We start from the raw sequence: 20,535 nt of genomic DNA, 5'->3' as shown, positions 1-20,535 counted from the left end.
TGTGTATCTGTTTCTACCCGTGCTGATGCTAGCATGACTAAAGCTAGCCAAGCAGCAGTAAATATGTGAAGTAAGGCAGAAGGATATACTCATCAAACAAACAGGATCATAAGAATATAAAACCACGAGCACTACAAATGTAACAGAAATATGTTGACATAAAATGGCATGTTATTTGAAATCTACACGAAACAATGACACAACTACTTCTTTTCAATTTTTTCAATTTATTTATTTTTTAGCAATTGTCCAAATTAGTCTGTGATTGGCCTTAGTGTGACAGAAATCATATTTATATACAACTAAATATGACTCAGCAAACATGTTTTAAATGGATGATTCCTCACTTGATGACGAATGATCCATTTCCATATTTGCTGAGTCTTAAATTTGATGTCAGTGAACTTTTCAGTGGTTGGTGTTAAAAAAAAAGCCCCCAAATCCCCTATGAGCAAGCACTTGGCGACAGTGGAGAGGAAAAACTCCCTCTTAATAGGGAGAAACCTCTGACAGAACCGGGCTCAGGAAGGGGTGGCCTTCTGTCTTGACCAAGAGGGGTTCAAATGTTCACTGACAATTTAGTTGTATATAAATATGATTTTTAGGACTTGATGTTGACACCAATTATGTGAAATTGGGGACGCGCACAGTTCCGCTTCTTCTTGTTCTTCTTCTTCCTTGGCGGAATCTCTGGCAGGCTCTTGACTTCAGTCTTGAGTTCAGCCACCTTGACATTGAGCATTTTCTGTTTGTCTTGTACACTTTGCAAAGATTCCTGTACAGAAAATGCAGCTGACTCTTCTTTTTCTATCTTCTGTTGTTCTGTGGTGTCTTTTTCTTTCTGAGGCTCCTGCAGAGACCTTGCAGTGGATGGCCGTGAGTCCTCTTTTTCCATCTTGTCCTGTTCTCCAGTCTCGTTTTCTTTCGGAAGCTCAAATTTGTGCATTTCATTTGCAGCAGTGGAATTTTGTTCTTTGTGCTGCTGTGGGATTTTAAGTGAGGAAGCTTTGGCCCCTTTCAGCTCTGGCTCCAGAGACTCTAGCTTCAAATCATGAAGGGCCTTGTTGGGGCAGAGCTGGGATTTCAGGTCACTGATTTCCAGGTTGAGTGTCTCCTGCTCCTGCCTATGTTTAACGGCCTGCTCTTCAAGCTGATTTTGAGCTGCTAGGAGCTGTTTCTGGAGCATCTCAATCTGCTCTTGCTGAATCCTACATTTGAGCTCAAATTCAGCCTCCTTAGAGGACTTCAGTCCTACAGAGTCAGTGTGTGAAGCCTCTGTGGTTGGAGTGGCAGACTCCACACACTGCTCTGTGGTAGGGTGGCTGATTTGGTCCTGCAGGGTAGCAATCACCTCATCCAATATGACCATAGCTTCATTGTCACTCACGAGAGTGTCTGTCTCACTGATGTCATAGGGCTTATTACTAGAAGCCTCTTCCAGCTGCTCTATGAGGCCTTTGATCGTTTCCTCGTGATTCTGCTCGTTCTCGTGAATTTCTTCACGAAGTTTGTTCACCTGAAGCTGGTGATAAGAGGCCCTCTTGTTTGCACCTACCATTTTACCGTAAAGGTCGTTCTGATGGTATTGGGAGGCTTCCAGTTGGTGTCTGAGAGCAGCAATCTCGTGCCAGGGATTAAACGGGGGTCTAAATGTGGGAATGGGTTGATATTCCCAAGTCCCTCCATTAGGCACAGGGTTAGCCGTGCTGTTTTGAGCTTCAAGAAGAGCCCGGGCATATGCCCGAGTAATTGCTCTTCTTGGTTCTTCAGCCACTCTTTTCTGTTTTTGCTTTTTTTGTTTCTTTGGTTTCACAACCGTTTCCTTTGGTGGTTGTGCCACAGGAGACTTTTTAGTATTTGGTTGTGCGGCTTTATCAACCTCAGGTTTTGGTGTGATGACCATTTCTATTTTTGCTTCTGCCATTGTAGATGCGTCAGCGTGTGCGTCTGCGTTTCTCTGCGTCCGCCTTGTCTTTGTTTTAACAACCAGGTTGCTTTGTGTTTCTGCCATCTGAGATCCACTAAAGTCGGTTGAACGTCTCCCCTATTTATAGGGTTTTCCAGTAGAATGTGCACTGTGACATCACAGGCTGTTCCTGTGATGCGCTGTTCCTTTGAAGTGCCATGATTGGAACAATTCAAAATAAAATGCCCACAAACCTAATGTAAAGGAAAGGCTTTTATTTTGTAGCACATACTGAATTAACACTATAAAAGCTACTCTACAGGAATTGCAGTAAAAAATAAAACAAAAGCAAAATATGTTTTTTAAATGGTTGTTAAAAAAACTAACCAAAGTAGAAGACAACTGTTTAGTGGAAAGTAGTCGACATTCTAGAGATTCTCAGGCATAATAACTTCTTTCATAATTTAAACAAGGACAGGTAGAAAACGTTCATATTTAGTGAAAGATATTTATTAACATTATCCAATGAGAGTTACTGAATGTCTGTAGGCAGTGAGATCTTGGTGGTTGATGAGGCGACAGAATGTCATCTATGTTTGGTTTTAAATTCAGTTTCAATGCTGAATCTAAGAAACAACAGACTGCAGAGGGAGACTTTAATAGAGGTTTACTAACTCTTACTATCATATACATTGTGGAAAAATCTGTCTTTATTTAGCATAATATATTTGTTATAAGCACTAAATATGTTTTATGATTAACTGATGAACACTAACGTACCAAGCTGAAAATTCAGCTCACCAGTCAGCAGCTTATATTCACAAAAAACAGATAAATCTGCGATCCATGCAACTCTAACCAGCCAACAAAAACATGTGTTCATAATACAAAACAAGTTTACTTTGTGAAATGTTAAAAGGTACAAAAAATAAAACAATATGTTTTCAAGACTTTTTCACAAGTTCCTATATCTCACTGAAATGTTACTCTGTAGCTGATTTCTCGTATTTTAAGTGTGATGAGAAATTTTGACTAGAAACAAGACAAATATACTTGATAAGAGTTTGAGTTTTTGCAGTGTATATGCAGCTGATTGATTTGGTCTTTAACCAACATGGAATCATTTATGTTGGGCAGCTGTGGCTATGTGTATGTGGCATGAATAAGGCACGGCGGGACCACGGAGCGACGTTCAGAGCCAACTTTATTTGATTCACGTCACACCACACCACCACCAACCCCTGAGTCCCCGTGTTTTAACACGGCGGGCGTGATTGCGGATGCCGTGCAGGTGCGTCCGCACGGCCCCGCAGACCACGCCCCACCACATACCCCCATCGCCCGATTGCTCCCCGGCCTAGCGGGGCTGTCCCGCTCCTCTGCCTCCAACTCCGGCTGCACAGGCTGCCCTGGAGCAGGGACCTCCGTCTCCCCGCACAGCTGCTCCGCCACCGCCTCCGCCACTCCCGTTTGGAGCGGCTCCGCGCACTGCGCCTCCGCCCCCAGCAGGCACAGCCCCTCGCCCACCTCTGGGTGGAGCGACTCCTCTGCCTCCGGCAGGTGTAGACCCTCGCCCGCCTCGTCCTCGGCCTCCGATTGGAGCGGCTCCTCCACCGCTCCCGGCAGGAGCAGCCCTTCACCCGGCTGCTCCTCCTCCTCCGGCAGGCTCGGACCCCCGCGTGGCTCGTCCACCACCTCCGGCTGCCGAGGTGACCCACACGGCTCCTCCACCGCTTCACTGTCCTCGGGACACACTTGTGGGGGTGGCGCCCAGGCCCAGAGCAGCGCTGCCAGCTCTGCCATCTTCCCCAGGTGGCGTTCGCTCTCCTTCCGCAGCTCTTCCTGTTGGCGACGCACCTCCGCCGCCTGCTTCCGCTGGGTGGCCGCTATTTCGGCCACCCTCTCGGCCAGCTCTTTCCTTTCCTGGCTCTGGTAGGTACCCGCCATGCCGCCTCCTGGGTTTCGGCACCAATGTGGCATGAATAAGGCACGGCGGGACCACGGAGCGACGTTCAGAGCCAACTTTATTTGATTCACGTCACACCACACCACCACCAACCCCTAACACGGCGGGCGTGATTGCGGATGCCGTGCAGGTGCGTCCGCACGGCCCCGCAGACCACGCCCCACCACAGTGTACTAATCAGTGCTTCAGTCCACACGTCAAAGGGCAAGATACTGAACCTTCGATTGTCCCCAACGCATTTGGGTGTGAATGAAATGTATGACTATGACTTCTAGTTCAAAAAGGGCTATTTATGTATTTAAGTCCAGTTGTTGCTCATTCACTGTTACCTTGAACGAGTCATGCTATCACCACTCTGTGTAATAGATATTTCCTATATAAGCAAATATGTTTTACACTATTTACCTACTGAAATGAAATGACTGAATGTATCAAACATACATTTTGCTCTTACTTCACATTTTAATATTTTTAATGATAACATTATTAGGTTTTTAATGTCCCTTACTGCAGAATAAAGATTTCTTATGAAAGTTTGGTTTGGTTTTGTTTTTATCTTTAGCTCCATTCTAAGAAAATGACCAGTTTCAAGTGTCCTCCGTGTAGGACACATACAGGATGCCATGCTGAAATGTAAAGCACTTACAATAGAAGCCACCAGAAACAAATTATTCCAGCCTAATTGATGACATTTATGGCATTTGTTTTCTGTGCTGACTGATATGCTGCTCAGTGCTTTGCTGCCTGCTTTTAAATCAGGTGTCACTCTGAACATAAACACAAGCTACATGTGATGTCTCTGATGTGTATCTGTTTCTACCCGTGCTGATGCTAGCATGACTAAAGCTAGCCAAGCAGCAGTAAATATGTGAAGTAAGGCAGAAGGATATACTCATCAAACAAACAGGATCATAAGAATATAAAACCACGAGCACTACAAATGTAACAGAAATATGTTGACATAAAATGGCATGTTATTTGAAATCTACACGAAACAATGACACAACTACTTCTTTTCAATTTTTTCAATTTATTTATTTTTTACCAATTGTCCAAATTAGTCTGTGATTGGCCTTAGTGTGACAGAAATCATATTTATATACAACTAAATATGACTCAGCAAACATGTTTTAAATGGATGATTCCTCACTTGATGACGAATGATCCATTTCCATATTTGCTGAGTCTTAAATTTGATGTCAGTGAACTTTTCAGTGGTTGGTGTTAAAAAAAAGCCCCCAAATCCCCTATGAGCAAGCACTTGGCGACAGTGGAGAGGAAAAACTCCCTCTTAATAGGGAGAAACCTCTGACAGAACCGGGCTCAGGAAGGGGTGGCCTTCTGTCTTGACCAAGAGGGGTTCAAATGTTCACTGACAATTTAGTTGTATATAAATATGATTTTTAGGACTTGATGTTGACACCAATTATGTGAAATTGGGGACGCGCACAGTTCCGCTTCTTCTTGTTCTTCTTCTTCCTTGGCGGAATCTCTGGCAGGCTCTTGACTTCAGTCTTGAGTTCAGCCACCTTGACATTGAGCATTTTCTGTTTGTCTTGTACACTTTGCAAAGATTCCTGTACAGAAAATGCAGCTGACTCTTCTTTTTCTATCTTCTGTTGTTCTGTGGTGTCTTTTTCTTTCTGAGGCTCCTGCAGAGACCTTGCAGTGGATGGCCGTGAGTCCTCTTTTTCCATCTTGTCCTGTTCTCCAGTCTCGTTTTCTTTCGGAAGCTCAAATTTGTGCATTTCATTTGCAGCAGTGGAATTTTGTTCTTTGTGCTGCTGTGGGATTTTAAGTGAGGAAGCTTTGGCCCCTTTCAGCTCTGGCTCCAGAGACTCTAGCTTCAAATCATGAAGGGCCTTGTTGGGGCAGAGCTGGGATTTCAGGTCACTGATTTCCAGGTTGAGTGTCTCCTGCTCCTGCCTATGTTTAACGGCCTGCTCTTCAAGCTGATTTTGAGCTGCTAGGAGCTGTTTCTGGAGCATCTCAATCTGCTCTTGCTGAATCCTACATTTGAGCTCAAATTCAGCCTCCTTAGAGGACTTCAGTCCTACAGAGTCAGTGTGTGAAGCCTCTGTGGTTGGAGTGGCAGACTCCACACACTGCTCTGTGGTAGGGTGGCTGATTTGGTCCTGCAGGGTAGCAATCACCTCATCCAATATGACCATAGCTTCATTGTCACTCACGAGAGTGTCTGTCTCACTGATGTCATAGGGCTTATTACTAGAAGCCTCTTCCAGCTGCTCTATGAGGCCTTTGATCGTTTCCTCGTGATTCTGCTCGTTCTCGTGAATTTCTTCACGAAGTTTGTTCACCTGAAGCTGGTGATAAGAGGCCCTCTTGTTTGCACCTACCATTTTACCGTAAAGGTCGTTCTGATGGTATTGGGAGGCTTCCAGTTGGTGTCTGAGAGCAGCAATCTCGTGCCAGGGATTAAACGGGGGTCTAAATGTGGGAATGGGTTGATATTCCCAAGTCCCTCCATTAGGCACAGGGTTAGCCGTGCTGTTTTGAGCTTCAAGAAGAGCCCGGGCATATGCCCGAGTAATTGCTCTTCTTGGTTCTTCAGCCACTCTTTTCTGTTTTTGCTTTTTTTGTTTCTTTGGTTTCACAACCGTTTCCTTTGGTGGTTGTGCCACAGGAGACTTTTTAGTATTTGGTTGTGCGGCTTTATCAACCTCAGGTTTTGGTGTGATGACCATTTCTATTTTTGCTTCTGCCATTGTAGATGCGTCAGCGTGTGCGTCTGCGTTTCTCTGCGTCCGCCTTGTCTTTGTTTTAACAACCAGGTTGCTTTGTGTTTCTGCCATCTGAGATCCACTAAAGTCGGTTGAACGTCTCCCCTATTTATAGGGTTTTCCAGTAGAATGTGCACTGTGACATCACAGGCTGTTCCTGTGATGCGCTGTTCCTTTGAAGTGCCATGATTGGAACAATTCAAAATAAAATGCCCACAAACCTAATGTAAAGGAAAGGCTTTTATTTTGTAGCACATACTGAATTAACACTATAAAAGCTACTCTACAGGAATTGCAGTAAAAAATAAAACAAAAGCAAAATATGTTTTTTAAATGGTTGTTAAAAAAACTAACCAAAGTAGAAGACAACTGTTTAGTGGAAAGTAGTCGACATTCTAGAGATTCTCAGGCATAATAACTTCTTTCATAATTTAAACAAGGACAGGTAGAAAACGTTCATATTTAGTGAAAGATATTTATTAACATTATCCAATGAGAGTTACTGAATGTCTGTAGGCAGTGAGATCTTGGTGGTTGATGAGGCGACAGAATGTCATCTATGTTTGGTTTTAAATTCAGTTTCAATGCTGAATCTAAGAAACAACAGACTGCAGAGGGAGACTTTAATAGAGGTTTACTAACTCTTACTATCATATACATTGTGGAAAAATCTGTCTTTATTTAGCATAATATATTTGTTATAAGCACTAAATATGTTTTATGATTAACTGATGAACACTAACGTACCAAGCTGAAAATTCAGCTCACCAGTCAGCAGCTTATATTCACAAAAAACAGATAAATCTGCGATCCATGCAACTCTAACCAGCCAACAAAAACATGTGTTCATAATACAAAACAAGTTTACTTTGTGAAATGTTAAAAGGTACAAAAAATAAAACAATATGTTTTCAAGACTTTTTCACAAGTTCCTATATCTCACTGAAATGTTACTCTGTAGCTGATTTCTCGTATTTTAAGTGTGATGAGAAATTTTGACTAGAAACAAGACAAATATACTTGATAAGAGTTTGAGTTTTTGCAGTGTATATGCAGCTGATTGATTTGGTCTTTAACCAACATGGAATCATTTATGTTGGGCAGCTGTGGCTATGTGTATGTGGCATGAATAAGGCATGGCGGGACCACGGAGCGACGTTCAGAGCCAACTTTATTTGATTCACGTCACACCACACCACCACCAACCCCTGAGTCCCCGTGTTTTAACACGGCGGGCGTGATTGCGGATGCCGTGCAGGTGCGTCCGCACGGCCCCGCAGACCACGCCCCACCACATACCCCCATCGCCCGATTGCTCCCCGGCCTAGCGGGGCTGTCCCGCTCCTCTGCCTCCAACTCCGGCTGCACAGGCTGCCCTGGAGCAGGGACCTCCGTCTCCCCGCACAGCTGCTCCGCCACCGCCTCCGCCACTCCCGTTTGGAGCGGCTCCGCGCACTGCGCCTCCGCCCCCAGCAGGCACAGCCCCTCGCCCACCTCTGGGTGGAGCGACTCCTCTGCCTCCGGCAGGTGTAGACCCTCGCCCGCCTCGTCCTCGGCCTCCGATTGGAGCGGCTCCTCCACCGCTCCCGGCAGGAGCAGCCCTTCACCCGGCTGCTCCTCCTCCTCCGGCAGGCTCGGACCCCCGCGTGGCTCGTCCACCACCTCCGGCTGCCGAGGTGACCCACACGGCTCCTCCACCGCTTCACTGTCCTCGGGACACACTTGTGGGGGTGGCGCCCAGGCCCAGAGCAGCGCTGCCAGCTCTGCCATCTTCCCCAGGTGGCGTTCGCTCTCCTTCCGCAGCTCTTCCTGTTGGCGACGCACCTCCGCCGCCTGCTTCCGCTGGGTGGCCGCTATTTCGGCCACCCTCTCGGCCAGCTCTTTCCTTTCCTGGCTCTGGTAGGTACCCGCCATGCCGCCTCCTGGGTTTCGGCACCAATGTGGCATGAATAAGGCACGGCGGGACCACGGAGCGACGTTCAGAGCCAACTTTATTTGATTCACGTCACACCACACCACCACCAACCCCTAACACGGCGGGCGTGATTGCGGATGCCGTGCAGGTGCGTCCGCACGGCCCCGCAGACCACGCCCCACCACAGTGTACTAATCAGTGCTTCAGTCCACACGTCAAAGGGCAAGATACTGAACCTTCGATTGTCCCCAACGCATTTGGGTGTGAATGAAATGTATGACTATGACTTCTAGTTCAAAAAGGGCTATTTATGTATTTAAGTCCAGTTGTTGCTCATTCACTGTTACCTTGAACGAGTCATGCTATCACCACTCTGTGTAATAGATATTTCCTATATAAGCAAATATGTTTTACACTATTTACCTACTGAAATGAAATGACTGAATGTATCAAACATACATTTTGCTCTTACTTCACATTTTAATATTTTTAATGATAACATTATTAGGTTTTTAATGTCCCTTACTGCAGAATAAAGATTTCTTATGAAAGTTTGGTTTGGTTTTGTTTTTATCTTTAGCTCCATTCTAAGAAAATGACCAGTTTCAAGTGTCCTCAGTGTAGGACACATACAGGATGCCATGCTGAAATGTAAAGCACTTACAATAGAAGCCACCAGAAACAAATTATTCCAGCCTAATTGATGACATTTATGGCATTTGTTTTCTGTGCTGACTGATATGCTGCTCAGTGCTTTGCTGCCTGCTTTTAAATCAGGTGTCACTCTGAACATAAACACAAGCTACATGTGATGTCTCTGATGTGTATCTGTTTCTACCCGTGCTGATGCTAGCATGACTAAAGCTAGCCAAGCAGCAGTAAATATGTGAAGTAAGGCAGAAGGATATACTCATCAAACAAACAGGATCATAAGAATATAAAACCACGAGCACTACAAATGTAACAGAAATATGTTGACATAAAATGGCATGTTATTTGAAATCTACACGAAACAATGACACAACTACTTCTTTTCAATTTTTTCAATTTATTTATTTTTTACCAATTGTCCAAATTAGTCTGTGATTGGCCTTAGTGTGACAGAAATCATATTTATATACAACTAAATATGACTCAGCAAACATGTTTTAAATGGATGATTCCTCACTTGATGACGAATGATCCATTTCCATATTTGCTGAGTCTTAAATTTGATGTCAGTGAACTTTTCAGTGGTTGGTGTTAAAAAAAAGCCCCCAAATCCCCTATGAGCAAGCACTTGGCGACAGTGGAGAGGAAAAACTCCCTCTTAATAGGGAGAAACCTCTGACAGAACCGGGCTCAGGAAGGGGTGGCCTTCTGTCTTGACCAAGAGGGGTTCAAATGTTCACTGACAATTTAGTTGTATATAAATATGATTTTTAGGACTTGATGTTGACACCAATTATGTGAAATTGGGGACGCGCACAGTTCCGCTTCTTCTTGTTCTTCTTCTTCCTTGGCGGAATCTCTGGCAGGCTCTTGACTTCAGTCTTGAGTTCAGCCACCTTGACATTGAGCATTTTCTGTTTGTCTTGTACACTTTGCAAAGATTCCTGTACAGAAAATGCAGCTGACTCTTCTTTTTCTATCTTCTGTTGTTCTGTGGTGTCTTTTTCTTTCTGAGGCTCCTGCAGAGACCTTGCAGTGGATGGCCGTGAGTCCTCTTTTTCCATCTTGTCCTGTTCTCCAGTCTCGTTTTCTTTCGGAAGCTCAAATTTGTGCATTTCATTTGCAGCAGTGGAATTTTGTTCTTTGTGCTGCTGTGGGATTTTAAGTGAGGAAGCTTTGGCCCCTTTCAGCTCTGGCTCCAGAGACTCTAGCTTCAAATCATGAAGGGCCTTGTTGGGGCAGAGCTGGGATTTCAGGTCACTGATTTCCAGGTTGAGTGTCTCCTGCTCCTGCCTATGTTTAACGGCCTGCTCTTCAAGCTGATTTTGAGCTGCTAGGAGCTGTTTCTGGAGCATCTCAATCTGCTCTTGCTGAATCCTACATTTGAGCTCAAATTCAGCCTCCTTAGAGGACTTCAGTCCTACAGAGTCAGTGTGTGAAGCCTCTGTGGTTGGAGTGGCAGACTCCACACACTGCTCTGTGGTAGGGTGGCTGATTTGGTCCTGCAGGGTAGCAATCACCTCATCCAATATGACCATAGCTTCATTGTCACTCACGAGAGTGTCTGTCTCACTGATGTCATAGGGCTTATTACTAGAAGCCTCTTCCAGCTGCTCTATGAGGCCTTTGATCGTTTCCTCGTGATTCTGCTCGTTCTCGTGAATTTCTTCACGAAGTTTGTTCACCTGAAGCTGGTGATAAGAGGCCCTCTTGTTTGCACCTACCATTTTACCGTAAAGGTCGTTCTGATGGTATTGGGAGGCTTCCAGTTGGTGTCTGAGAGCAGCAATCTCGTGCCAGGGATTAAACGGGGGTCTAAATGTGGGAATGGGTTGATATTCCCAAGTCCCTCCATTAGGCACAGGGTTAGCCGTGCTGTTTTGAGCTTCAAGAAGAGCCCGGGCATATGCCCGAGTAATTGCTCTTCTTGGTTCTTCAGCCACTCTTTTCTGTTTTTGCTTTTTTTGTTTCTTTGGTTTCACAACCGTTTCCTTTGGTGGTTGTGCCACAGGAGACTTTTTAGTATTTGGTTGTGCGGCTTTATCAACCTCAGGTTTTGGTGTGATGACCATTTCTATTTTTGCTTCTGCCATTGTAGATGCGTCAGCGTGTGCGTCTGCGTTTCTCTGCGTCCGCCTTGTCTTTGTTTTAACAACCAGGTTGCTTTGTGTTTCTGCCATCTGAGATCCACTAAAGTCGGTTGAACGTCTCCCCTATTTATAGGGTTTTCCAGTAGAATGTGCACTGTGACATCACAGGCTGTTCCTGTGATGCGCTGTTCCTTTGAAGTGCCATGATTGGAACAATTCAAAATAAAATGCCCACAAACCTAATGTAAAGGAAAGGCTTTTATTTTGTAGCACATACTGAATTAACACTATAAAAGCTACTCTACAGGAATTGCAGTAAAAAATAAAACAAAAGCAAAATATGTTTTTTAAATGGTTGTTAAAAAAACTAACCAAAGTAGAAGACAACTGTTTAGTGGAAAGTAGTCGACATTCTAGAGATTCTCAGGCATAATAACTTCTTTCATAATTTAAACAAGGACAGGTAGAAAACGTTCATATTTAGTGAAAGATATTTATTAACATTATCCAATGAGAGTTACTGAATGTCTGTAGGCAGTGAGATCTTGGTGGTTGATGAGGCGACAGAATGTCATCTATGTTTGGTTTTAAATTCAGTTTCAATGCTGAATCTAAGAAACAACAGACTGCAGAGGGAGACTTTAATAGAGGTTTACTAACTCTTACTATCATATACATTGTGGAAAAATCTGTCTTTATTTAGCATAATATATTTGTTATAAGCACTAAATATGTTTTATGATTAACTGATGAACACTAACGTACCAAGCTGAAAATTCAGCTCACCAGTCAGCAGCTTATATTCACAAAAAACAGATAAATCTGCGATCCATGCAACTCTAACCAGCCAACAAAAACATGTGTTCATAATACAAAACAAGTTTACTTTGTGAAATGTTAAAAGGTACAAAAAATAAAACAATATGTTTTCAAGACTTTTTCACAAGTTCCTATATCTCACTGAAATGTTACTCTGTAGCTGATTTCTCGTATTTTAAGTGTGATGAGAAATTTTGACTAGAAACAAGACAAATATACTTGATAAGAGTTTGAGTTTTTGCAGTGTATATGCAGCTGATTGATTTGGTCTTTAACCAACATGGAATCATTTATGTTGGGCAGCTGTGGCTATGTGTATGTGGCATGAATAAGGCACGGCGGGACCACGGAGCGACGTTCAGAGCCAACTTTATTTGATTCACGTCACACCACACCACCACCAACCCCTGAGTCCCCGTGTTTTAACACGGCGGGCGTGATTGCGGATGCCGTGCAGGTGCGTCCGCACGGCCCCGCAGACCACGCCCCACCACATACCCCCATCGCCCGATTGCTCCCCGGCCTAGCGGGGCTGTCCCGCTCCTCTGCCTCCAACTCCGGCTGCACAGGCTGCCCTGGAGCAGGGACCTCCGTCTCCCCGCACAGCTGCTCCGCCACCGCCTCCGCCACTCCCGTTTGGAGCGGCTCCGCGCACTGCGCCTCCGCCCCCAGCAGGCACAGCCCCTCGCCCACCTCTGGGTGGAGCGACTCCTCTGCCTCCGGCAGGTGTAGACCCTCGCCCGCCTCGTCCTCGGCCTCCGATTGGAGCGGCTCCTCCACCGCTCCCGGCAGGAGCAGCCCTTCACCCGGCTGCTCCTCCTCCTCCGGCAGGCTCGGACCCCCGCGTGGCTCGTCCACCACCTCCGGCTGCCGAGGTGACCCACACGGCTCCTCCACCGCTTCACTGTCCTCGGGACACACTTGTGGGGGTGGCGCCCAGGCCCAGAGCAGCGCTGCCAGCTCTGCCATCTTCCCCAGGTGGCGTTCGCTCTCCTTCCGCAGCTCTTCCTGTTGGCGACGCACCTCCGCCGCCTGCTTCCGCTGGGTGGCCGCTATTTCGGCCACCCTCTCGGCCAGCTCTTTCCTTTCCTGGCTCTGGTAGGTACCCGCCATGCCGCCTCCTGGGTTTCGGCACCAATGTGGCATGAATAAGGCACGGCGGGACCACGGAGCGACGTTCAGAGCCAACTTTATTTGATTCACGTCACACCACACCACCACCAACCCCTAACACGGCGGGCGTGATTGCGGATGCCGTGCAGGTGCGTCCGCACGGCCCCGCAGACCACGCCCCACCACAGTGTACTAATCAGTGCTTCAGTCCACACGTCAAAGGGCAAGATACTGAACCTTCGATTGTCCCCAACGCATTTGGGTGTGAATGAAATGTATGACTATGACTTCTAGTTCAAAAAGGGCTATTTATGTATTTAAGTCCAGTTGTTGCTCATTCACTGTTACCTTGAACGAGTCATGCTATCACCACTCTGTGTAATAGATATTTCCTATATAAGCAAATATGTTTTACACTATTTACCTACTGAAATGAAATGACTGAATGTATCAAACATACATTTTGCTCTTACTTCACATTTTAATATTTTTAATGATAACATTATTAGGTTTTTAATGTCCCTTACTGCAGAATAAAGATTTCTTATGAAAGTTTGGTTTGGTTTTGTTTTTATCTTTAGCTCCATTCTAAGAAAATGACCAGTTTCAAGTGTCCTCCGTGTAGGACACATACAGGATGCCATGCTGAAATGTAAAGCACTTACAATAGAAGCCACCAGAAACAAATTATTCCAGCCTAATTGATGACATTTATGGCATTTGTTTTCTGTGCTGACTGATATGCTGCTCAGTGCTTTGCTGCCTGCTTTTAAATCAGGTGTCACTCTGAACATAAACACAAGCTACATGTGATGTCTCTGATGTGTATCTGTTTCTACCCGTGCTGATGCTAGCATGACTAAAGCTAGCCAAGCAGCAGTAAATATGTGAAGTAAGGCAGAAGGATATACTCATCAAACAAACAGGATCATAAGAATATAAAACCACGAGCACTACAAATGTAACAGAAATATGTTGACATAAAATGGCATGTTATTTGAAATCTACACGAAACAATGACACAACTACTTCTTTTCAATTTTTTCAATTTATTTATTTTTTACCAATTGTCCAAATTAGTCTGTGATTGGCCTTAGTGTGACAGAAATCATATTTATATACAACTAAATATGACTCAGCAAACATGTTTTAAATGGATGATTCCTCACTTGATGACGAATGATCCATTTCCATATTTGCTGAGTCTTAAATTTGATGTCAGTGAACTTTTCAGTGGTTGGTGTTAAAAAAAAGCCCCCAAATCCCCTATGAGCAAGCACTTGGCGACAGTGGAGAGGAAAAACTCCCTCTTAATAGGGAGAAACCTCTGACAGAACCGGGCTCAGGAAGGGGTGGCCTTCTGTCTTGACCAAGAGGGGTTCAAATGTTCACTGACAATTTAGTTGTATATAAATATGATTTTTAGGACTTGATGTTGACACCAATTATGTGAAATTGGGGACGCGCACAGTTCCGCTTCTTCTTGTTCTTCTTCTTCCTTGGCGGAATCTCTGGCAGGCTCTTGACTTCAGTCTTGAGTTCAGCCACCTTGACATTGAGCATTTTCTGTTTGTCTTGTACACTTTGCAAAGATTCCTGTACAGAAAATGCAGCTGACTCTTCTTTTTCTATCTTCTGTTGTTCTGTGGTGTCTTTTTCTTTCTGAGGCTCCTGCAGAGACCTTGCAGTGGATGGCCGTGAGTCCTCTTTTTCCATCTTGTCCTGTTCTCCAGTCTCGTTTTCTTTCGGAAGCTCAAATTTGTGCATTTCATTTGCAGCAGTGGAATTTTGTTCTTTGTGCTGCTGTGGGATTTTAAGTGAGGAAGCTTTGGCCCCTTTCAGCTCTGGCTCCAGAGACTCTAGCTTCAAATCATGAAGGGCCTTGTTGGGGCAGAGCTGGGATTTCAGGTCACTGATTTCCAGGTTGAGTGTCTCCTGCTCCTGCCTATGTTTAACGGCCTGCTCTTCAAGCTGATTTTGAGCTGCTAGGAGCTGTTTCTGGAGCATCTCAATCTGCTCTTGCTGAATCCTACATTTGAGCTCAAATTCAGCCTCCTTAGAGGACTTCAGTCCTACAGAGTCAGTGTGTGAAGCCTCTGTGGTTGGAGTGGCAGACTCCACACACTGCTCTGTGGTAGGGTGGCTGATTTGGTCCTGCAGGGTAGCAATCACCTCATCCAATATGACCATAGCTTCATTGTCACTCACGAGAGTGTCTGTCTCACTGATGTCATAGGGCTTATTACTAGAAGCCTCTTCCAGCTGCTCTATGAGGCCTTTGATCGTTTCCTCGTGATTCTGCTCGTTCTCGTGAATTTCTTCACGAAGTTTGTTCACCTGAAGCTGGTGATAAGAGGCCCTCTTGTTTGCACCTACCATTTTACCGTAAAGGTCGTTCTGATGGTATTGGGAGGCTTCCAGTTGGTGTCTGAGAGCAGCAATCTCGTGCCAGGGATTAAACGGGGGTCTAAATGTGGGAATGGGTTGATATTCCCAAGTCCCTCCATTAGGCACAGGGTTAGCCGTGCTGTTTTGAGCTTCAAGAAGAGCCCGGGCATATGCCCGAGTAATTGCTCTTCTTGGTTCTTCAGCCACTCTTTTCTGTTTTTGCTTTTTTTGTTTCTTTGGTTTCACAACCGTTTCCTTTGGTGGTTGTGCCACAGGAGACTTTTTAGTATTTGGTTGTGCGGCTTTATCAACCTCAGGTTTTGGTGTGATGACCATTTCTATTTTTGCTTCTGCCATTGTAGATGCGTCAGCGTGTGCGTGTGCGTTTCTCTGCGTCCGCCTTGTCTTTGTTTTAACAACCAGGTTGCTTTGTGTTTCTGCCATCTGAGATCCACTAAAGTCGGTTGAACGTCTCCCCTATTTATAGGGTTTTCCAGTAGAATGTGCACTGTGACATCACAGGCTGTTCCTGTGATGCGCTGTTCCTTTGAAGTGCCATGATTGGAACAATTCAAAATAAAATGCCCACAAACCTAATGTAAAGGAAAGGCTTTTATTTTGTAGCACATACTGAATTAACACTATAAAAGCTACTCTACAGGAATTGCAGTAAAAAATAAAACAAAAGCAAAATATGTTTTTTAAATGGTTGTTAAAAAAACTAACCAAAGTAGAAGACAACTGTTTAGTGGAAAGTAGTCGACATTCTAGAGATTCTCAGGCATAATAACTTCTTTCATAATTTAAACAAGGACAGGTAGAAAACGTTCATATTTAGTGAAAGATATTTATTAACATTATCCAATGAGAGTTACTGAATGTCTGTAGGCAGTGAGATCTTGGTGGTTGATGAGGCGACAGAATGTCATCTATGTTTGGTTTTAAATTCAGTTTCAATGCTGAATCTAAGAAACAACAGACTGCAGAGGGAGACTTTAATAGAGGTTTACTAACTCTTACTATCATATACATTGTGGAAAAATCTGTCTTTATTTAGCATAATATATTTGTTATAAGCACTAAATATGTTTTATGATTAACTGATGAACACTAACGTACCAAGCTGAAAATTCAGCTCACCAGTCAGCAGCTTATATTCACAAAAAACAGATAAATCTGCGATCCATGCAACTCTAACCAGCCAACAAAAACATGTGTTCATAATACAAAACAAGTTTACTTTGTGAAATGTTAAAAGGTACAAAAAATAAAACAATATGTTTTCAAGACTTTTTCACAAGTTCCTATATCTCACTGAAATGTTACTCTGTAGCTGATTTCTCGTATTTTAAGTGTGATGAGAAATTTTGACTAGAAACAAGACAAATATACTTGATAAGAGTTTGAGTTTTTGCAGTGTATATGCAGCTGATTGATTTGGTCTTTAACCAACATGGAATCATTTATGTTGGGCAGCTGTGGCTATGTGTATGTGGCATGAATAAGGCACGGCGGGACCACGGAGCGACGTTCAGAGCCAACTTTATTTGATTCACGTCACACCACACCACCACCAACCCCTAACACGGCGGGCGTGATTGCGGATGCCGTGCAGGTGCGTCCGCACGGCCCCGCAGACCACGCCCCACCACAGTGTACTAATCAGTGCTTCAGTCCACACGTCAAAGGGCAAGATACTGAACCTTCGATTGTCCCCAACGCATTTGGGTGTGAATGAAATGTATGACTATGACTTCTAGTTCAAAAAGGGCTATTTATGTATTTAAGTCCAGTTGTTGCTCATTCACTGTTACCTTGAACGAGTCATGCTATCACCACTCTGTGTAATAGATATTTCCTATATAAGCAAATATGTTTTACACTATTTACCTACTGAAATGAAATGACTGAATGTATCAAACATACATTTTGCTCTTACTTCACATTTTAATATTTTTAATGATAACATTATTAGGTTTTTAATGTCCCTTACTGCAGAATAAAGATTTCTTATGAAAGTTTGGTTTGGTTTTGTTTTTATCTTTAGCTCCATTCTAAGAAAATGACCAGTTTCAAGTGTCCTCCGTGTAGGACACATACAGGATGCCATGCTGAAATGTAAAGCACTTACAATAGAAGCCACCAGAAACAAATTATTCCAGCCTAATTGATGACATTTATGGCATTTGTTTTCTGTGCTGACTGATATGCTGCTCAGTGCTTTGCTGCCTGCTTTTAAATCAGGTGTCACTCTGAACATAAACACAAGCTACATGTGATGTCTCTGATGTGTATCTGTTTCTACCCGTGCTGATGCTAGCATGACTAAAGCTAGCCAAGCAGCAGTAAATATGTGAAGTAAGGCAGAAGGATATACTCATCAAACAAACAGGATCATAAGAATATAAAACCACGAGCACTACAAATGTAACAGAAATATGTTGACATAAAATGGCATGTTATTTGAAATCTACACGAAACAATGACACAACTACTTCTTTTCAATTTTTTCAATTTATTTATTTTTTACCAATTGTCCAAATTAGTCTGTGATTGGCCTTAGTGTGACAGAAATCATATTTATATACAACTAAATATGACTCAGCAAACATGTTTTAAATGGATGATTCCTCACTTGATGACGAATGATCCATTTCCATATTTGCTGAGTCTTAAATTTGATGTCAGTGAACTTTTCAGTGGTTGGTGTTAAAAAAAAGCCCCCAAATCCCCTATGAGCAAGCACTTGGCGACAGTGGAGAGGAAAAACTCCCTCTTAATAGGGAGAAACCTCTGACAGAACCGGGCTCAGGAAGGGGTGGCCTTCTGTCTTGACCAAGAGGGGTTCAAATGTTCACTGACAATTTAGTTGTATATAAATATGATTTTTAGGACTTGATGTTGACACCAATTATGTGAAATTGGGGACGCGCACAGTTCCGCTTCTTCTTGTTCTTCTTCTTCCTTGGCGGAATCTCTGGCAGGCTCTTGACTTCAGTCTTGAGTTCAGCCACCTTGACATTGAGCATTTTCTGTTTGTCTTGTACACTTTGCAAAGATTCCTGTACAGAAAATGCAGCTGACTCTTCTTTTTCTATCTTCTGTTGTTCTGTGGTGTCTTTTTCTTTCTGAGGCTCCTGCAGAGACCTTGCAGTGGATGGCCGTGAGTCCTCTTTTTCCATCTTGTCCTGTTCTCCAGTCTCGTTTTCTTTCGGAAGCTCAAATTTGTGCATTTCATTTGCAGCAGTGGAATTTTGTTCTTTGTGCTGCTGTGGGATTTTAAGTGAGGAAGCTTTGGCCCCTTTCAGCTCTGGCTCCAGAGACTCTAGCTTCAAATCATGAAGGGCCTTGTTGGGGCAGAGCTGGGATTTCAGGTCACTGATTTCCAGGTTGAGTGTCTCCTGCTCCTGCCTATGTTTAACGGCCTGCTCTTCAAGCTGATTTTGAGCTGCTAGGAGCTGTTTCTGGAGCATCTCAATCTGCTCTTGCTGAATCCTACATTTGAGCTCAAATTCAGCCTCCTTAGAGGACTTCAGTCCTACAGAGTCAGTGTGTGAAGCCTCTGTGGTTGGAGTGGCAGACTCCACACACTGCTCTGTGGTAGGGTGGCTGATTTGGTCCTGCAGGGTAGCAATCACCTCATCCAATATGACCATAGCTTCATTGTCACTCACGAGAGTGTCTGTCTCACTGATGTCATAGGGCTTATTACTAGAAGCCTCTTCCAGCTGCTCTATGAGGCCTTTGATCGTTTCCTCGTGATTCTGCTCGTTCTCGTGAATTTCTTCACGAAGTTTGTTCACCTGAAGCTGGTGATAAGAGGCCCTCTTGTTTGCACCTACCATTTTACCGTAAAGGTCGTTCTGATGGTATTGGGAGGCTTCCAGTTGGTGTCTGAGAGCAGCAATCTCGTGCCAGGGATTAAACGGGGGTCTAAATGTGGGAATGGGTTGATATTCCCAAGTCCCTCCATTAGGCACAGGGTTAGCCGTGCTGTTTTGAGCTTCAAGAAGAGCCCGGGCATATGCCCGAGTAATTGCTCTTCTTGGTTCTTCAGCCACTCTTTTCTGTTTTTGCTTTTTTTGTTTCTTTGGTTTCACAACCGTTTCCTTTGGTGGTTGTGCCACAGGAGACTTTTTAGTATTTGGTTGTGCGGCTTTATCAACCTCAGGTTTTGGTGTGATGACCATTTCTATTTTTGCTTCTGCCATTGTAGATGCGTCAGCGTGTGCGTCTGCGTTTCTCTGCGTCCGCCTTGTCTTTGTTTTAACAACCAGGTTGCTTTGTGTTTCTGCCATCTGAGATCCACTAAAGTCGGTTGAACGTCTCCCCTATTTATAGGGTTTTCCAGTAGAATGTGCACTGTGACATCACAGGCTGTTCCTGTGATGCGCTGTTCCTTTGAAGTGCCATGATTGGAACAATTCAAAATAAAATGCCCACAAACCTAATGTAAAGGAAAGGCTTTTATTTTGTAGCACATACTGAATTAACACTATAAAAGCTACTCTACAGGAATTGCAGTAAAAAATAAAACAAAAGCAAAATATGTTTTTTAAATGGTTGTTAAAAAAACTAACCAAAGTAGAAGACAACTGTTTAGTGGAAAGTAGTCGACATTCTAGAGATTCTCAGGCATAATAACTTCTTTCATAATTTAAACAAGGACAGGTAGAAAACGTTCATATTTAGTGAAAGATATTTATTAACATTATCCAATGAGAGTTACTGAATGTCTGTAGGCAGTGAGATCTTGGTGGTTGATGAGGCGACAGAATGTCATCTATGTTTGGTTTTAAATTCAGTTTCAATGCTGAATCTAAGAAACAACAGACTGCAGAGGGAGACTTTAATAGAGGTTTACTAACTCTTACTATCATATACATTGTGGAAAAATCTGTCTTTATTTAGCATAATATATTTGTTATAAGCACTAAATATGTTTT

This window comes from Aulonocara sp. 'chitande type north' Nkhata Bay, linkage group LG17 (assembly GCF_057382095.1).
Source record: "Aulonocara sp. 'chitande type north' Nkhata Bay isolate Kocher_YH1m ecotype deep benthic linkage group LG17, A_spYH_male_GT1.1, whole genome shotgun sequence".
Classification (NCBI taxonomy): domain Eukaryota; kingdom Metazoa; phylum Chordata; class Actinopteri; order Cichliformes; family Cichlidae; genus Aulonocara; species Aulonocara sp. 'chitande type north' Nkhata Bay.
The sequence above is the reverse complement of the archived record's forward strand: the minus strand, read 5'-3'. Positions refer to the sequence as shown.